The following is a 19692-nucleotide window of genomic DNA, read 5'->3' as shown; positions in this document are numbered from 1 at the left end:
GGATTTCATAGGATTTGAAATTTTCTACTGCACATCTATCTTATTACATAAGTATAGAGAAATAAGGGTATTATATGCTTTTTCTAGATTCAGTTATATGCCTTACATTGGTACCATATAAATAATCTAAGGTCCACCCGCCTAGGTTTCACAAAGCCTAAAGAGAAGAAGCAGAGTTAAATTGTTTTATAGTTGGCCCTAGTGTTTGAATAGGTGCATTGAAGATGGGAGTTGGCTGCCCCCAGGTGCATGTGTTCTTATCACTAGGTTATTCAAAAGTTTTTAATTCAAATGCCAATAGCTCCTATATTTTATACTTCATTTTCCACTAGTTTGATAGATATTTATTATGTTTTGTGAAAGTTACAACCATTTTAGTAAATGCATGTTGAAACATTGACTACGGTTTTTTTTTTAAGAATTTAAGCCATAACTTTCATCCCCACCAACGATCTTCACATAAATTTTAGAAAAAGTATATAGAGATGTTTTTTTTTCACTAAAGTGATTGGATTACTTATATGTTTTGTAAATGATATAGGTCATTTCTTGTTGATGGTTTTGCTTGACATTTAACCATTATTTAAAATAAATCAATTTTTGAAAGTTATCAAGTGTTAGAGGGTTATAGGTTAATAGAGTCTTTTAGGGTCTTAATTTTAATTCATTTGGACCTTAAATATATTCAATATTGTTTTGATATTTGATGCAGGAGTGTTTTGGGTTCTCTTTTACTACTTTGGAGTTCATGGGAGGAGGCTCAATAGTTACTTTGGAGGATGCTTAGAAGGTGGTACTTAGTCACTATTGGGTATAGTTTATGTCTGAGAACTCGACATGGTCTCTATAACTCAGCATGGTCTCTAAAGCTTGGAAATGCTTGGGAATTTACTGGTGCTCAATTTGGCCTTGGTTTCTATTGGTGCCGAGTTATCTGTGAGCTGACTTTTGGCATTTAATTTGTGTATGGGTATTTAAGTTGGTGTTGTAGCCGGCTTGTAGCTCAACCTATATTTAATTAAAGGGATTTAATTTATTTTGTAATGAGTTGGGTCAACTTGTGGCTTACTTTGGTATAAGTAAGGGGTCTTGTAGAGTCTTTTGGTAGGAGGAAGAGCATTATTCATTCCAGCTTGGAGAAGGGGATGAGGAGTAGTTGTAAATTTTGAAGAAGGGCTACAACTTAGGAACCAAAGGATTGCTTGGTGGACCTAAGGGTACAAGTGTGGATTCTTCTTGGTGTTCTTATCTAGTTTTGTATCTGGACTTGCTATGATTAGTTTTGTAAGTTGGATCTTGTAGAACTGATTTTGTAATTGCTATTTGTCATTGGCCCTAACCAAGACAGCCTTACAGCTAGACATATTATATGTGATCAATTATTATATGAATAAAGAGTTGTGATTGGGTATTAGATCTTGCATTATTGTTGCTTTGTTGTTGTATTTTTTCTTTGTGGTTGTTTGTTGGGGGTTTGGACATCTCCTTTGGGGATTCTCCTACCTTGCACTATGTCAGACGGTATCAGAGCAAAGGTTGTTCTTGGATGTGTAGACAGATCACCAAAGTTGAGGCAGTTTGCACCAAGGCTTGGGTTGGGAGAAGTTGATCTAAGAGTATCTTGATCTAGTGGTGTAATGTTCCTTTTAGAGTCCTAAATATCTTAGTTTTGAGGTGGAAGATCATGATTCTGACTTAACATTATAGAGGGCTTGTAGATGGATTGATGGATGCAAAGATGGAAGACTAATCTTTTTGAGGCATGATCGTAGAGAGTTTGTGGATTGTAGATCTGTGGTTCTAGACTTGTGATGTGGTTCCTAATTGTTTGTGTGAGGTGGTAGGTTGCGATCTAACTTGAAAAAATTTCAAATTTATTACAAGGAGCATGGAAAGGATTTTTTTCAGAGGGTTTGTGAAGATCTTAGGAGATGGCTTTGAGGGGATTGGACCCTAGGATGATTGGAAATCTCTATGATGTGCTGAAGAGTAGGCTTTCTGAGATGTATATTCAGTTTGAAGCTAGCTTGGTTGATTGAGTTAAGGATGGGATAAGGAAGAAATTGTGTAGATGTTTGTGGAGTTGGAGTCTACTGATTCGGAAGAGAGTTGTCTCACCAATTAAGAGACTTGTTCGAGAGAGATGGCATAACAAGGTCAAGGTGGAAGGGGTTAGTTTTGTTGATTAGTTTGTGGATTCTGATACAAAACTTGCAGAGCAACTAGAGGCTATTGTTGTGGATATTCCTAACCGTGTTGATGTTGGCATGGAGATTGGTCTTCATGATCAGTTGGTTGGGACTAACATGGAGATTGCAAAGCATTTGGTCATAGATGATCTGGTTGTTGTTGTTGGTGAGATGTATGTTACAGATCATCTTATTATGAACAATGAGATTGTTGGTGTTGTGAGTTTAGCATGTGTTGATAGAGATCTACATATTGCTACTGACATGGAGTTTGTTGCTACTACTGTGGATTCACTAGTTTTTGATGTGGATGAGGTTTTACTGATGAAGTATTATGTTCAGTTTGTTCGTGGGAGTGAGCATGTTGATTCGATGGTTGAGATTCTGGTGTTTGACAGAATGATGTAGATGTGGATGATGTGCAGATTGGTTTTCCTATCCATGTTTGAGTGGAAGCCTTTGGTGAAGATGAAGATGGTTATTGATCATTCTTTAGGCATCGAAGTGTGGGACACAATTTACTATTTACCTGGGGAGTCTGATGTAGGAGCATTTTGGGTTTGCTTGGTGACTACTTTGGAGTTCATGGGAGGAGGCTCAGTAGTTACTTTGGAGGATGCTTCGACTAGTAATTGGTCAAAGGAGTGGTGCTTGGTCGCTATTGGGTGCAGCATATGTTTGGGAACTTGGCATGGTCTTTGGAACATGGCATGGTCTCTGGAGCTCGACAATGCTTGGAAATTTACTGGTGTTCAGTTTAGTCTTGGTTTCTATTGGTGTTGAGTTGTTTGTGAGCTGACTTTTGGCATTTAATTTTTGTATGGGTATTTAAGTTAGTGTTATAGCCAACCTGTGGCTCGACCTATATTGAATGTAAGGGATTTAATTTAGTTTGTAATGAGTTGGGCCAACTTGTGACTTAGTTGGATATAAGTAAGGGGTCGTGTATAGTCTTTTGGTAGGAGGAAGAGTATTATTCATTCCAACTTCGAAAAGGGGATGAGGAGTAGTTGTAAATTTTGAAGAGTTAGGGTTGCATCTTAGGAACCAGAGGATCACTTCGTGGACCTGAGGGTACAAGTGTGGATTCTTCTTCATGTTCTTATCCATTTGTGTATCTGGACTAGCTAGGATTGGGTTTAAAAGTTGGATCTTGAATAACTAATTTTGTAATTATTGTTTATAGTTGGCCCTAACTTGAAAGGCCTTACAGTCGGTCATATTGCATGTGATCAATTATTATATAAATGAAGAGTTGTGATTGGGTATCAGATCTTGCATTATTGTTGCTTTGTTGTTGTATTTCCACTTTGTGGTTGTTTGTTAGGGGTTTGGACATCTCCTTTGGGGATTCTCCTGCCTTGCACTATGTCAATACCATGTATAGATCATTTTGATTCCTTCTCATGAGTTTTGAAGGCCATATTAGGATTCAGGGTTGTCCATTGAGCTAGGGAAAATTAGAGGTTTGCTAAACCCAATCAACTTTTTATTATGCTTTCTTAAGGGTAGGTTAATTTAGGTTCTCTAGGTGAGTAGCTCACCATAGGTGCTAGAACCCAGAATTAGTTGCTAGAGGATCCTATGAAGTAGGTGACTAGGCCCTATGTAGGCTAGATTTCACATGTGAGTTTGGTAATTAATTAAAAACATTAATAAAATTAACTTTTTATTTGGGAGTATGGGTGATCCCATTAATAAAGATAAAGATGGCTAAGAGGTTTCATATGCTCTATTGGTGTACTGGGATCATGTGTCATTATGTAGAAGGCTTAGGTGTAGCAGGGAAAAAATTGGTCAGGGGATTGATCCCAACATTTGAGGGGTGTGTGATGATGCTCACCTAGTCAATACCTTAGAATCCCTCACTCTTGATATTGTTGCCTCTGGCAATCCTTTTTACATTATTATTTTTTATAACCTCATTGTTCTTTATTTTGGGAAGGGTACTACCACCTTAGGAACATGTCATGCCAAAAATATCAAGGTAAAACACACAAATAAAATTTTTTTGGGGGTAGTTTCAACTAAATTAGCATATAAACATGTAGACCATCATTTAGTAAATGCAGAAGAGTGATAACAAGGTGCAATAAGTTTTTAGGTTACCAGGTTTAGGTACATAGTTGAGCCACAAGGATGTAGAAATAGGTATTCCATACTATTGCATGGTTTTCAAAACCCTAGGTTCCAGTGCTACAGGAACACCTAGGTCAGGTTCAATGAATCGGTTGATTGACTATAGTTTCATGTTTAAATGTAATATAATGGTTGGAACACTTCTATTTTGATCATGAGTTAGGCTAGATCAATTTAATGCAATTGTACTTAATTCATTTTACAAGTTAAAATTATAGGTGTATTGAACTGCATTTATAGGTTGTCCAAGCAATACCTTAGCACTTTGTCATGAATATAACCTAACCATTTAGAACTAAAAAAAATAACATTTAAATATTCATTGTTAAGTTGATTTCGACATACTCATTACCTTACCATGAGATCATATACCACTATCTCTTATCAACTACTACCTTTTAATACATTATTAATCTACCATTACATACCTAAGCAACTAACATTGTCACTACAAATCTTTAAATGCCTAATTTCAAAAGTCACCTTTATACTAAACCTTATTTGCAGATACTAACCAAAATTACTAATTAGTTAATTCTAACTATATTTAAAACTAACCAACTAACTATAAAATAGTACTAAGTAAAGATTACTAAGTAATCTACACTTTATTAACTTAAGATAATTTCCTAACATAACCCTATAGACATAACACTCATTTATCCATTTTATATAATAAGAGATTTCGAGCATAATGAATCAAAACAAATATGTCATGGAGAAAGGTAGAGAGTTATCAGCTCAAACTTTTGCAAAGCAATCTAATTGAAAGTAAGAAGTGATTTACAATTTAATAACACTTGATCACATAACTTGCTTATTTCATACAATAACTGAATGTTTGATTTATCAATATTGAAATTACAACATTTAGACCAACTCTTTAATGAACATTCTCCACATGGATATGCAATTCAACAAGTGGTATAACAATGGAGAAACCTCCAACAACATGACATCAAGAACACCATTAGTGCTCCAAGAACACTAGGATTTCTCCATCATGATAACCTATCTAGACAATCTGCAAAACACAAATAACAACCCTGGGGAGCTCACCTCTCAACCTAGGCCTCAAGAAGGCCACACCCTGAGCTAGGAGAACTAGTAACCGACCGAGTGACATTCATAAAACAATCAGAATGACCAACTGAACATATTATTCTCATCCAAGGTATGCACAATAGGTTCCATAATGAACTTATGACTTGGAAGGAGGTGAATTTTTCCAAATAGGAGATGTCAAAAAGAACACAAAATCACATGCCTCTTCCAAGGCTACCAAATCTCATAAACTTCTATTTCTTTCTCTCCTTATTTCCCTAAAACAAAATCAAATTTGCATTGACAAGCAAGGGCCCATAACACCTTTCTTCCTCCCTCTCCTCAACATGAGAAAATACTTTGCACTGACCTGGAGTCCAACTAAAGCCCTTCTCTTGTACATAGCCACATCTACCCTATTCGAGGGTGAGTAATGCCAACACTCCCTTCATAGTTTCCTCAAAAAAAAAAGGAAAAATAAATATGAAAAGAAACAAAATTAAACCCACAATATCCATCCCTCACATCATAGAAAAACACACATACTACAATATACAAGAATTTAACACATTCAAGAAATGAACAAGAACATCACCATGGTAATGGAGAACTACCTTCACAAAGGTTATGACAATGAAATTTGAGATGAGCTAAATCCTCTCCTTCTTGCAACTCCACACTTGACTTCTCTAAATTTAGAGAATGGGTGAACAACGTTCAACTCTTCCAAGGGACTCGAAATAGCCTCTAAACTTATCTACCCAAAATAGCAATAACTCTAAAACTTCACTCTAGGCCTCCTATGGTCTCCCCACTTTCCCCTATCATAAAGGAAACCTTTTGAAAGAGTGAAAACTTGGGTAACCTCATGGATATGATCCATTTTCGCAACAAAAGGAAATTGGGATATTTTAGGGGTCATAAATATTGCTAGGTAGCTCTAGAAGGGTGGAAAAGGTTCCTAACCCATAAATATACCACTTGGGCACTTGAATTACACTAAATTTGGCCTCTATGATCATTTTAGGACCTATACAAGTGGCTTGAAATATTTGATCTTCAAAAACCCTAAGGATGTAACATTTCAACTAAACCCTAATTAAGGAAGATTAGTTTAGATTACTAACTAATCAATCTTAGATTAATGGGTTACTCTGCTAACCCTAAATTGACATGTTAGCACACATATGCATATAACAAGTGTTAAGTGACACCACAAGATTTACTTTTACATAACATTCAACATATCACAAAATACAAAATGATACACAGACATTCAAAGTACAATACAAATTAAACACTTGCCAACTAGGTTTGAATCACTTTATTAGATTCAACGTTAGTCTTAAAGTTTGCACATAGAGTCAATTACTAATTTTTCAATTAATTTAATGGTTAATTATCCTACACACTCAATTTGAATATCAGTAGTTTGATAACATCACATTCATATATTTAAACCAAATTTGCATAATCACATTGACCAAACATTAAAAATTTCATTTAAATAACCTTTCTCATTTCCGCACACATATTTAATCATCACTAATTGCATAATTAAAGTATTTAACATATTCATAATTCTGAATCATTTACTGAAATACATCATCATAATGCATGCCTACACATTAAACTTTAAATAACATGATTAAGCATTTTTAAGTAAAACATCACACGACATAAATAATATAGATAATGTCCAATCAATCAAATAATGTATCAACATATCGAGTCATAATGTCTCAAAATATAATATATCAGATGTGATATGATGGATTAGGGTGAGGCCTTACATTCTCCCCCACTAGGCATGAACTTTCTCTTAGAGTTCATCAAAAAGGTATGGGTTTTGAGATCTCATCTGTGTTCCATCCTCCCATGAAGTTGTAACCTCATCATAAAAATTCCACTGGCCCTAACCTGGTCCAGTTCTTGGCCTCAAAGATCTAGGGTCCACCGAGCAATAATAATCCAATGCTAACTGTCTGTCTGACTCCACTTGCAAGGTATCCCAATCTATAATGTAAGACTCATCATATATATATATCTATCCTCTAAGTACAAAAACATGGAACACATCGTGGATGCATGACAAGCTATGTGGCAAGGCTAGATGGTAAACAACTGGTCTTATCCTCCCCAAGACCTTAAAAGGTCTAACGAATCGAGGTGCTAACTTAGAACCCTTTTTGAACTGGATTGGACTCTTGTGTGGTCGCTCACTCAAGAAGACTTTGTCTCCAACTCTATACTCTAGATCATTCCTCTTCACATCAACATACTTCTTCTACCTATCATATGCCTCTCTAAGGCATTGTCAAATCAATGTCACCTAGTGCTCCATCTCTTTGACTATTTGAGGACCAATAGATACTTTATCCTCGATCCTATCCCAACTCAAGAGTGTTCTGCAAGGTCTTCCATACAAGGCCTGATAAGGTGGCATAACTATAGAGGAATGGTGCCCATCATTATAAGAAAAATTGACAAGATGCAAGTATTCATCACATTTGACCTAATGGTCCACTACGTACATGTGCAACATATCCTCCAACAACTAGTTCACTCTGTCGGTCTCACCATCAGATTGAGGGTGGTATGATGTACTAAAATTGAGTGTAGTGCCCAATGTTGATTGTATCTCTCTCCAAAAGGATGATGTGAATAGTGAGTCTCTATCTAAGATGATATTATGGGGAATGTCATGAAGTCTAACAATGTCCCACAAAAACACCAAAGCTATGTCTTATGATGTGAAAGTAGCACGGATGGGTCAAAAGTGGGAAACCTTGGTTAACATGTCAACCATCACCAAAATTGCATCATGGAAGTAAAAAGTCATGGGAAGACCAATAATAAAATCCATAGAAATGGTATCCTACTTCCACTATGAAATCTCATGAGGCTGAAGAAGCCCATCGAGATGATGGTGCTCTACCTTCACCCTCTGACACTCAAGGCATCTCACAACAATGCTAGAAATCTGCACTCTCATGCTTGGCCAATGATATAACCCTTGAATCTGCATGTAGCTTCTTAACACTGAGTGTGTTGCATAAGGTTCTCTCTGAGACTCAAGTACAATGAGCTTGTGCTCTATGAGACTCAAGTACAATGAGCTTGTCCAAACTCCCAATGGAAGCTACATAGATATATTCTCTATGATGCAAAATTCCATCAGACTCCAATGAATACTAGGAGTACTTCCCTTCTAAGGGTCTCCGAGAATGCACCAATTGACTAACCTCTGCATAGAGCTCATCTTCTGGCAAATGACATAGGATACGCTCTCTTAAATTAGTGCAAGTGGTCACAAATGAAAGCTCATGGTGCCTTCTACTCAAGGCATCTACGACCACATTATCCTATCCCTTGATATAATGAGCATCAAAATTGTACTCACAAAGAAACTCCATCCACCTTATTTTCCTAGCATTAAGGATTGGCTATGTAAATATGTACTACATGCTCTGATGGTTGGAATGAAGCTTGAATCTATGACCTAAAAGGAAGTGGTGTCATCTCACTAAAACATGTACCACTATTGCAAGCTCTAGGTTATGAGTAGGGTAATTAAGTTCATGAGTCTTCAACCTCCTAGAATCATAGGAAATAGGTCATCCATCTTACATAAGGACTACCCCTATACCATTCAAAGATGCATTTGTTTACACCACAAGATTCACAGAAGGATCTAGCACTGCAGGGATCAGTGCACTTGTGAGGGTTCTCTTGAGCTCTTTGAAAGCTCTCTAACACTTCTCTATCCACTCATACTTCTTCCTTTTTCTTTGAAGAGATGTGATTGGGTGTACCAATCTAGAGAATCTTGCACTAAAGCATTGCTATTATCCTACTAATCCCATAAAAATCCTCACCTCAGTGACACTAGTGGGTGCTGACCAATCCATGATGGCCTTAATCTTTGATGGATCTACTAAGAATCCATCACCTAATATAACATGACACAAATAATGTATCTCAGGTCTAAAGAATGCACACTTTGACAAGCTGCTATATAACTGGTTTTCTCTCAACTTCTGCAACACTTGTCTTAGGTGTTCCTCATTCTCTTTCTCATCATGAAAATATATCAATATATACTCTAGGAATACAACTACAAACTTATCCAAAAAGGTGCAAAACACTCCATTCATGAGGCTCATGAATACAACCAGAGTATTATTAAGGTCAAATGGTACCATAGTGAACTCACAGTGACCATACCTCATATTGAATACAGTCTTGTAGATATCACTCTCCACAATCCTCAAATGATGATAACTTGACTTCAAATCTATCTTTGAGAATACTCGAACACCCTGTAACTGATCAAAGAGATCATCAATCCAGGGAAGTGGGTATCAGTTCTTAATGGTTACTTTGTTCAATTGTATATAATCAATGCACAACCTAAGTTATCCATCCTCATCAATCTTGAGAAGTGGGTATCAGTTCTTAGTGATTACTATGTTCAATTGTCTATAATCAATGCACAACCTAAGTGATCCATCCTTTTTCTTCACGTAGATTACTGGTGCACCCTAAGGTGACACACTAGGTTGAATATGACCTTTCTCTATGATTTCCTGCAACTAAGTCTTTAGCTCACCGAGCTGATGAGTAGTCATCCTATATGGTGCTCTTGATACTGGCTTGACTCCTAGCACAAGATCTATGTGAAAATCCACTGCTTTGGGTTGAGGCATACCATGGAACTTCAAAGGAAATACATCTGCAAACTCCTACAGAATAGAAAAATCATCGAGGCATGGTTCTCCCTCTAAATCCTCCTCTCTACTGCTAATGGTGATAGAAAACAACTGACATCCCTTTCACATGCACCATCTAAGCTACATAGCAAAAATCATATGAAGAGATACGAGTCTCTACACTTTGGAGATCACTCTAGAAATTCCATGCTCATCCACACATTCTACCCTCTTCTATCGACAGTCCATCTTGGCATTGTGGGAATAAAGCCAATCCATACCAAGGACAATATCATATGAACCTAGAGGGTTAATGTGTAGATCAAACATCATGGACGTGTCTCCAATCTGAATTTGACAATTTTGAACCATGGAACTAACTAACACTCTGATTCCTAAGGCTAACTCTACCTCCCAACTAACATCCTGTCTAACTTCAACTAGCCCACAACGCTCCATTGTAAATGGAGATATAAAGGAGTTAGTCACTATGGAATCAAATAAAATAGCAACCATACTACCTCGTATCATACCTATGGCCTGATGCTCAACCTGGAAGTTATCGGCCACAAGTAGGATCTACCCATATCACAAACTATAGGCTCTGAGGTGGCCCCTCTCTGACCACTGGTTGATTGTCCCTGGATAAGTGCAAGAAGTTGGATCTCACTTGTGGGCAAAAAGTGGAAGTATTTTTCCTATTTTTGAAATTTTTTATCAATTGATGTTAAAATTTGAGGCATTTAGAGGTTGAATATGAAAAACTTTAAAAATAAATTTTTTAGTGTTCAGAATCTAGTTTTTGAATATGTAATTTATTTGTGTACCCATATAATAGATTTTGTTTTTACTATGGATCTTTAGAAAACACATTTTTAAAATGTTTGTTCTAGAACCATACCACACTCGTGTATGGACACCATAATTTGACACAAATAAATGAATTTTTGTAAATTCTTTTAAAGAAAGTTACCTAATACACCTAAGATTGATGACAATATTTTTCCTTAATTTTTTATTGAATATTTCTTTTATTATTAGTTATTAATTGGCTACAAAGGTAAATTTTAAAACCTCTTGTGTATGAACACCATAATTTGATCAAAATTTCACTTTTTTCAAAAAATCTTTTTTTAACCTTAAAAGAATTGTATGTAGATTGATGACATATAAACATGTAGACTATCATTTAGTAAAATGAAGAAGAGTGATAACAAGGTGCAACAAGTTTTTGAGTTACCGAGTCTAGGTATATAGTTGAGTTCAGATTATGTCCCATGAGGATACAAAAATAGGTATTCCATCCTATTGCATGGTTTTCAAAACCCTAGGTTCTATTGCTACAGGAAAACCTAGGTGAGGTTGAATGATTCAGTTGATTGACTATAGTTTCATGTTTAAATGTAACATTATGGTTGGATCACTTTTATTGCGATGAAGAGTTAGGCTAGATTGATTTAATACAATTTTACTTAATTCATTTTACAAGTTAAAATTATAGATACATATTGAACTGCATTTATAGGTTGGCCTAGCAATATCTTAGCACTTCATCCTGAATATAATCTAACCATTTAGAACTGAAACAATACATTTAAATATATGTTATTAAGTTGACTTTGACATACCTATTACCTTATCATGAAATCATATACCATTATCTCTTATGAACTACTACCTTTTAATACATTATTAATCCACCATTACATACCTAAGCAACTAACATTGTCCCTACAAATTTTAAAACACCTAATTCCAAAAGTCACCTTTATACTAATCCTTATTTGCAAATACTAACCAAAATTACTAATAAGTTGAATCTAACTAAATTTAAAACTAACCAACTAACTATAAAAGAGCACTAAGTAAAGATTACTAACTAATCTAAACTTTACTAACCCAAAGTAATTTCCTAACATAACCCTACTTACACCAAACACTTTCATTTTAATATAATTAAATATTAAAAAGGAAAACAAACATTTTCATTAACACCTATTTACTAACATTAATCTCATAATACAAAACTTATAAAACAAAAACTATAAACTAACACTAATTACAAACTAACTTATCTAAAAACCTAACCACCTACTTGACATATCACCCAAGTGGCCCACTTGCCACCACTTCTCCTCAAACCCTAAATATGTGCTTTCCAAGTGGAATCACATTTTCCCATGTAGCTAGTACGCTGCCCAAAATTGGCCAAGGGAGTATGTTGGGGAGGAATGTGCAAGATGGCATGCATTGGAGACTGGGAGGGGAAGGTCAAGATTTCAATAAATGCTCTCTAATGTCCCATTGTCCATAGCCCACATCAGTAAGGTGATGGGATGGTAAGATGTACGTATGGCAGGAATAAAGGATTCCCAATGCATGGAAATGTAGAGGAACATTGGGAAGGGGAGGGGTAGTTAGGAACACAATACATTGCAAGTTTTTTTTTTGTTTATTTAAAAATTTGCATTCCCTATCAATACCTGCACCCAAATTTGAAGGTATGAGGTGGGGGTGAGACTGCATGGGTGTCCCTTCCTCCCTTACATCAAGTGTAATTTTATTTTCTTTTATTTTATATATAAGTTTGAATAGTTATCCTTAGTAAGAGTTAAGCAGGAGAGTTATAGCATAAAGTTTATTAGGTGGGGAATTTTTGAGTAAGTTTTATTAGGAAAATAATAGATTCTAAGGAAAATTCTCTATTACAATGAGAATTAATACTTTTCCATACATTTTCTAGAGAGTAACTTTGGCTCTCTCAATTAGATAAAAATTGTAAGCTCTCTTTTCTCCTTCAAAGTGCTAGGTTTCCCCATAGAAATATATAGTATCATAGGGTATTAATGGTTGGTTCATTCTCTTGAATGGATTGTAGGTATAATTTTGATGTTAAATTTGGTATTAAAATTAGGAGTAATTTAAGTAGTTTATAAACAATGCAATATAAGGTAACAATTGTTGAATTAACAAAATTTTTACGAAGTGAGGTTTCAATATGCAAGTAAGATAAATGTATCTAAATTGAATATTGATTTTTTTCACAAGATTTTAAGGATGAATTATAACATCTATCAATTAAATAACTCATTTATCCATATTCTATAATAAGAGCTTTCAAATACAATGAATCAAAATGAAGATTTCATGGAGAAATTTAGAGAGTTATCAACTTGAACATTTACAAAGAAATCTAATTGAAAATGAGATGTGATTTATAGTTTAATAACACTTGATCACATAACTTGCTTATTTCATACAATAACTAAATGTTTGATTTATAAATATTGAAATTACAAAATTTAGACCATCTCTTTCATGATCATTCTTAACATGGATATGTAATTCAACATGTGGTATAACAATGGAGAAACCTCCAATAACATGAGATCAAGAACACCATTAGTGCTCCAAGAAAACTAGGATTTCTCCATCATGATAACCTATCTAGATAATCTACAAAACACAAAGAACAACCATGGAGAGCTCACCTCTCAACCTAGGCCTCAAGGAGGCCACACCCTGAGCTGGGAGAATTAGTAATCGACTAAGTGACATTCAGAAAATAATCACAGTGACTAAATAAACATATAATTCCCATCAAAGGTATGCACAAGAGGTTTCATAATGAATCTATGACTTGGGAGAAGGTGGATTTTTATAGGTAGGATATGTCAATAAGAACACAAAATCACATGCCTCTTCCAAGGCTACCAAATCTCATAAACTTCTATTTCTTTCTCCACCTAGCATTGGGCTCAAATTTCTCTGCACACAGCTAGCTATCCTTTTGTTTTGAGTTACTTTTCCATGGTTACGAACCACTAGTTTTGTGGTTTTGTAATCCCCCTTTTGTTGTTTTTCCTCCTTCTATTCTTCTTGTTATGCTTGTTTCTATTTTGTTTTGTTGTCCTCAGACACTGTTTGGTGGTCTTGCTACCTTCTAGCCCCTATTTATATTCTCAGTCCTTTAGACCCATTTGTGGTCTCCTACTGGACATTAATAAATTATCTTATCTTATCTTATATTATCTTATCTCTCCTTATTTCCCAAAAACAAAATCAATTTTGCATTGAAAAGCAAGGGCCCATAACACCTTGCTTCCTCCCTCTCCTTAACATGAAAAAATACTCTATACTGACCTGGAGTCCAACTAAAGCCCTTCTCCAATACTTGGCCATTTATGCCCTATCCAAGGGTGAGTAATGACAACACTCCCTTCATAGTTTCCCCAACAAAACAAGGAAAATAAACATGAAAATAAAGCAAATAAAATCCACAATATCCATCCCTCGCATGATAAAAACACATGCATACTACAATATGCAAGAATTTAACACATACAAGCAATGAAAAAGAACATAGCCATGGTAATGGAGAACCTATCTTCACAAAGGTTATGGCAATGAAATTTGAGATGAGATAAATCATCTCCTTCTTGTAACTCCACACTTGACTTCTCTAAATGTAGAGAATGGGTGAACAACCTTCAACTCTTCCAAGGGACTCTAAATAGCCTCTAAACTTATCTACTCAAAATAGCAATAACACCAAAATTGACTCTAAGCCTCTTATGGTCTTTCCACTTGCCCCTATCATAAAGGAAACATTTTGAAAGAGTGAAAATTTGGGTAACCTCATGGATATGATCCAATTTCGTAACAAAGAGAAATTGTGATATTTTAAGGGTTATGAATGTTGGTAGGAAGTTCTCGAAGGGTGGAAAGGTTCTTAACCCATACACATACCACTTAGGCACTTGAATTACATTAAATTTGGCCTCTAGGATCATTTTAGGACCTATACAAGTGGCTTGAAATATTTGATCTTCAAAAACTCCAAAGATGTAACATTTCCACTAAACCCTAATTAAGGATGATTAATTTAGGTTACTAACTAATCAGTCTTAGATTAATGGATTCCTCTACTAACCCTAAATTGACATGTCAGCACACATGCATATAACGAGTGTCAAGTGACACCATAAGATTTACTTTTACATAAAATTCAATATCTCACAAAATACACAATGATACACACACATTCATATTACAATACATATTAAACACTTGACAACAAGGTTTGAATCAATTTATTAGATTCAACCTTAGTCTTACAGTTTGCACATAGGGTCAATTATCGATTCTTCGATTAATTCCATGGTTAATTATCTTGCACACTTAATTTTAATATTAGTAGTTTGATAACATCACATTCATATTTAAACTAAATTTGTATAATCACATTGATCAAAACATTAAAACTTTCATTTAAATTACCTTTCTTATTTCTCAACACATATTTAATCATTTCTATTTGTATACTTAAATTATTTAACATATTCATAATTTTTAATCATTTAGTGAAATATGTCATCATAATGCATGCCAACACATTTTACTTCAAATAACATAATTAAGCATTTTTAAAGTAAAATGTCACATGACATAAATAGTATAGATGTGTACAATCCATCAAATAATGTCTCAACATATTGAGTCATAATGTGTCAAAATATAATGTATCAACTGAGTGTCAAGTGACACCATAAGATTTACTTTTACATAATATTCAACATGTCACAAAATACACAATGATACACACACATTCATATTACGATACAAATTGAACACTTGACAATGAGGTTTGAATCACTTTATTAGATTCAACCTTAGTCTTACAGTTTCCACATAGGGTCAATTATTGATTCTTTGATTAATTCCATGATTAATTATCTTGCACACTTAATTTGAATATTAGTAGTTCAATAACATCACATTCATATTTAAACTAAATTTGAATAATCACATTGATCAAAACATTAAAAATTTCATTTAAATTACCTTTCTTATTTCTCAACACATATTTAATCATTTCTATTTGCATACTTAAAGTATTTAACATATTCATAATTTTGAATCATTTACTGAAATGTCATCATAATGCATGCCAACACATTTTACTTCAAATAACATAATTAAGCATTTTAAAAGTAAAATGTCACATGAAATAAATAGTATAGATAATGTACAATCCATCAAATAATGTCTCAACATATCGAGTCATAATGTGTGAAAATATAATGTATCAGATGTGATATGATGGATCGGGGCGATGCCTCACAGAACATCCTAGTTGTCACCTCTCGTGTGGGCCTTTTTTTCTATATCCTAGCTCAGAGGAGTGGACTTTTTTGGTTATGTGTGGTTGAGTGATTAATTTTATTGAGTAATTTTTTGTGGTCTCATGAATGCTCCTTGTTCATTTTCTCTTCCAAACTGATCTTTGAGGAATTTATCTTCAAGTATATTGTTTTACGTTGAGGTGTACTAATGTATATCTATTCATATAAATATAATATCCTAAAAGGAGTCATAAGTATGTGGCTTAATTATGTATATTGATTTAATTCAATTTCAAAGCAATATAAATAGCAAAAGGTAGCTCTTAGAGAAAGGAAATGGAAAAGTGAACACATTGTATTATTTTAGAGCATTTAAAAGATGTTTCAATAATGGTATTTGTTTAAGTATCTCTTTATATTGATGGATAAAAGAAAAATGAGCTTAAGAATAGTTATGCTATGATGTATCTAAGTGAATGATAGAAAGGAAACAAATATCATGTTTTAACGTAATGTTCGAAGGAAGTATTATTAATGATAACTTCGGGAATTAAACATGTAATTGATGATTAGTTATGATATGATGGATAGAGACACTAACATGATTGTATTAATCAGTGAATGGTTTATGTTTACTTAATGCATATAATAGAGTTTTTATACTCTAGAGGGGTCGGTATGCAAGTTGTTGGTGCTTTCTCTGATTGAGGCCCAAGTGTTTAAACAAAATACCTCTACAAGTAGATTATCCACCGCAAGACAAGATTGTATGTGAACTGTTTGATAGAATGTCGGGTATAGTATCTGCTTTGGTTTATTAATATATGGATTAGATTTGTTTATTCATATATTGTGTAGTACTATTTTGAATCATGGAACCTCCACCCAATCCCACAACACTACAATAGATAGTTGACTGCTTGACATTATTGAAGAAGGATAATGCAGCTTTGAAAGTCACAACTCTTTCTCTCTCAGCAGTTTCCCAAGGTCTCTTAGTGTAGTTGTAGAAGTACGATTTAGTGAAACAAACTCTTCAAGACACTATACACTCCCTATCTCAATCATTGAATGATTTGAACTAGTAGGTTGTGGCTAATTCTTCATGCATCCAAGACCTCTCTAAAAATTTTACCACACAAACAACAGGCATTACAAAAGATATCAACTCCATTATTGAATACTTTGGGGATATGGGAAACCTCAAGGACAATAGATAGAGCTTGTTAATAAAAAACCATCTCTTTTGACTAAAACAGAGCAGCAAATAAAAACCTTGGCCTCCACTTGTAAAAACTCCAGCACTACGCCTTTGCCTGAGGTCGAAAAAATTGTCCAAGAAAAGTTGGAAGAGGATTGGGTTAGGCACTTCAAAGAACTCAACCTTCAGGTTAGAGGTCTTCCTTCATCCTCTATTGATCATCTCCCCACAGGCTACTTATTTCTCAGTGAGCAACTAGGTATTCCCAATATTAAATTAGATAGAGCATGGTTTGCACACGATGACACCCTTTTTATTGGGTTTCTCTCATTAGCTGATGGACTACAAGATCTTAGGGAAAATAAGAAGCTTTTCCTTCTTCCCACAAAGATATTTCTTGATGAGGACCTCACAAAATCATAGGTAGTTAAACTAAAGCACTCTAGGAGCCTTTTGGTAGAAGCAAGGAGTAACAGGAAATGGGCAGTAATAAGTAATTTAAAAGCAGTTATTCATGACTCACCTCCCAAGGGTTAGGATGAGAGACATACCTAAGCCAAATGATAGTCTGAGCACCAACAGTTGGCTAGGTCTAAGCCCTCCATTGGCTCTTTGATTGTCAATTGTTGGAATGGCAATGGCTCCCTATGGTCCTTGCTAGGCTTACTTCATGATGTAGTTGGGAATGTTGATTTTTTAGTTGTTATCGGGACTCAGGAGAGTCTTGCTCGACCTCTTCTAGGTTACATAGGATATCAGTGGATTTCATTTTTTAGAGAGGACGTTCGCACTTCAAGTGGTGTCCATGGTTCTAGTGGGGTTGCTTATTTGATTAAAGATGATCTATTCAATACTACCACATTGGTTCTTTCTGACTCTCAGGCTAGATTTTTGTGGATCTTGGTTGGTAGCACCAGTCGCCATTAGAGAGATATCTTCATTATCATTTACTACTTTCCACTGACTTCCTCACCTTATGCCATTCATAATTTTGAGGACAAGAACCCTTTTACAAACCTATTCGAGAGCATCTCCAAGTTTAGCACTATAGATGACATCATCATCTTAGGAGACTTTAAAGCATAGACTAAAGATCTTTAGACCCTCCAGTATGAGTGTGGGTCCGACTTGATTTGTACTACTGAGAGGGATCCTACTATTATGGGGCTTCAATGTTTGTCCAAGGATCGCAGTGGACCTTTAACTTGCTATGGTCATCACCTTCTCTAGCTCTGTGAGTCCTCCGATCTGGTGATTCTAAATGGCCTCTCTTGCTTCCTAGGTTCTAATCTTTTTTATGTGTTGGCCTCATAGTGGGGGTACAAGCATGGTTGATTATATCTTCATTGTTGCTTCTTTCCTCCCCTCCATCCAAAACTTTACTATCTCTTGTCTTCCCCTAGTAGATCATGCCCTCCTTAGCCTTCTGGTTTGCATTTCCTCCCACCCTCTACCACCCATATCTAGTCATCCTTCCTAGAACCACCCCCTTACCCATTTCTATTTTGAGGATATTGATCAATACCTCTTCAATTTCCATTTGAGAAGATTCCTCCACCCTGCTAGCTTCATGGATCACAGTCAAGTGTCCATCATGTTTCACTCACTAGCTACCACAATTTGGGAGTCAACTCTCCTCTCTATCCCTCATTGCTCCATTCCCAGCACTCCCAAATCTGTTTGACAAAATACTTGTCCCATGAACCGGTGGTTTGATGATGCCTCTAAAACCTTCCATTTCTCCTTATGCTTGGCTTTTGATACTCATTCCCTCACTTTCACCAATTTACGACTCTCCTATAAACGCTTTCTTTGCCATAAGAAGCGATTATTTATTTATTTATAGGGAAAATTCCTCCATGACACGGTTATTCAATATCCCAAGTTATTTTGGAAAATCATGTTCCCCCAACGTAGTCAACCCCAGTCCACTTGCCTTTCATGTCTCCACATTTTATGATATCCCAGGTTAGCTTGCTCCCCTTCCCAGCCCACTCCCTCATTGTCACTTATTCTCCACCTCCAACATTTAAAAGGCCATTAGACTTATGAGATGTAGTAGGGTGGCTAATGATGAAGGTTTTTAGGTTGAGCTCTTCAAGCTTGACACCACGATCCTGGGCCCTTATCTCTCTACACTCTTTAATACAGTGGTTTGTTTTGGTTTTCTAGACTCTTGACTGAGACACATTATTCACTCGATCCATAAGTCCTATCTAGAGCACCATTGGGGTGAATCAGGGCTACCCTCTCTCACCCACCTTATTCAGGATCTACATTGA

This window comes from Cupressus sempervirens, chromosome 1 (assembly GCF_028749045.1).
Source record: "Cupressus sempervirens isolate cs-2001-9-10 chromosome 1, ASM2874904v1, whole genome shotgun sequence".
Lineage (NCBI taxonomy): Eukaryota > Viridiplantae > Streptophyta > Pinopsida > Cupressales > Cupressaceae > Cupressus > Cupressus sempervirens.
Note: the sequence above shows the minus strand (reverse complement) of the source record.